We start from the raw sequence: 1,750 nt of genomic DNA, 5'->3' as shown, positions 1-1,750 counted from the left end.
GTCAAAATGGCGCATGCGCACTGGAGAAAAAGCCTACACAAGTTTCTGTTGTGATTTTTCACACATCAAGCTGTTTAAAATATTAATAAATACGCATCCTGACTCTTGTAAAACTATATTTTAGTATTTGATGCACTGTGTAGATGCAGTGAATTCAACTTCTGCATTCAACTGAACGTTTAGCTGGGTGTAGGGTAATTAAACAGGTGCAGGACAAAACTTGAACTTTTTCTTAGTACAAATGATACTGAATCACTAAAGAAATGTACTGTTTCTATCCATACAGGAGTTCAATGGTTTAAGATTTTTAACTAGGGGAGTTTACTCAGTGACACACCTTTCCCCTATGACTCACCCAACCATGATTAAGTCATGTGATCATATATTATTAATATCCTCTGTTACCAGTAACTGAGATGCATGGCAAAAGTGACATATGAAATATCAAGTCATATTTGTATATTTCTAAATCATATTTCTCTTTTTCTATGCCATAAATGCCTTAAAATTGATTACAGATAATCTTATATATTTTAGGAATATTTTAACCCCCCCCCCCCCCCCCCCCCCATCTACAAAACAACTTATTCTTCATAAAGCATTCAAAAAAATCTGTATACTATTCTAATATTTCAAGAATCACAATAAAATATTTATAAAAGTTGTAACTTAATATTTCATTGCATTATCTGATCATTTGAAAAGTAATAAAAAGCATTGAATTTTCCATGTTTTTGCACTTGCCTATTTCTATTAATAACAAATATTATTCTTTGAAATGACAGAAAGCACACACAAAAAAACAAGCATTAATAACAATAACTATAGTATTCCAAGATTGTGTTAACCTCGTACTGAATGGAGTTAAATGTATATCCTTCTCCTCTATAACTACTTAAAATAGATAAAACTTTAGATAAATAGATAAAATAGATAAAAAAAATGCTTTTTTTAAAACTTTTACTTTCAATAAAATACACTACCTGACAAAAATCTTGTCGTCTAGTTGATCATTTGGAAGTGTCAGAAGATAGATTTTCCAATAAATCATCTCTTGAACTGCATCCTAATCATCACAAATACTGCAGAAGACCTACTGGAACCCGCATGGACCAAAGACTCCAAGAAGTTTGGTAAAGGAAAAATCATGGTTTGGGGTTACATTCAGTATGGGGCGTGCGAGAGATCTGCAGAGTGGATGGCAACATCAACAGCCTGAGATATCAAGACATTTGTGCTGCCCATTACATTACAAACCACAGGAGAGGGCAAATTCTCCAGCAGGATAGCGCTCCTTCTCATACTTCAGCCTCCACATCAAAGCTCCTGAAAGCAAAGAAGGTCAAGGTGCTCCAGGATTGGCCAGCCCAGTCACCAGGCATGAACATTATTGAGCATGTCTGGGGTAAGATGAAGGAGGCGGCATTGAAGATTAATACAAAGATGAATCTTTGCCATTCCAGATGACTTTATTCATAAGTTATTTGAGTCATTGCAGAGATGTATGGATGCAGTCCTCCAAGCTCATGATGGAGTCAGACACAATATTCATTCTGTCTCCACTGCACCATGACTTTATATTATATACTGGACAATATTTCTGTTAAATGACGAGACTTTTGTCTAAGCAAAGTCAGACCTTCCTGTCCTAATGAAATCATTAATTATCAAGGCATGATCATATTTTATTTAGGTGAAATAAGCGTAATCTAGAGGAGTTTGCCTTTCATATAAGCCACTTCTCAAATGA

Source organism: Danio rerio, chromosome 19 (genome assembly GCF_049306965.1).
Source record: "Danio rerio strain Tuebingen ecotype United States chromosome 19, GRCz12tu, whole genome shotgun sequence".
Taxonomy (NCBI): Eukaryota; Metazoa; Chordata; class Actinopteri; order Cypriniformes; family Danionidae; genus Danio; species Danio rerio.
This window is presented reverse-complemented; position numbering follows the sequence as displayed.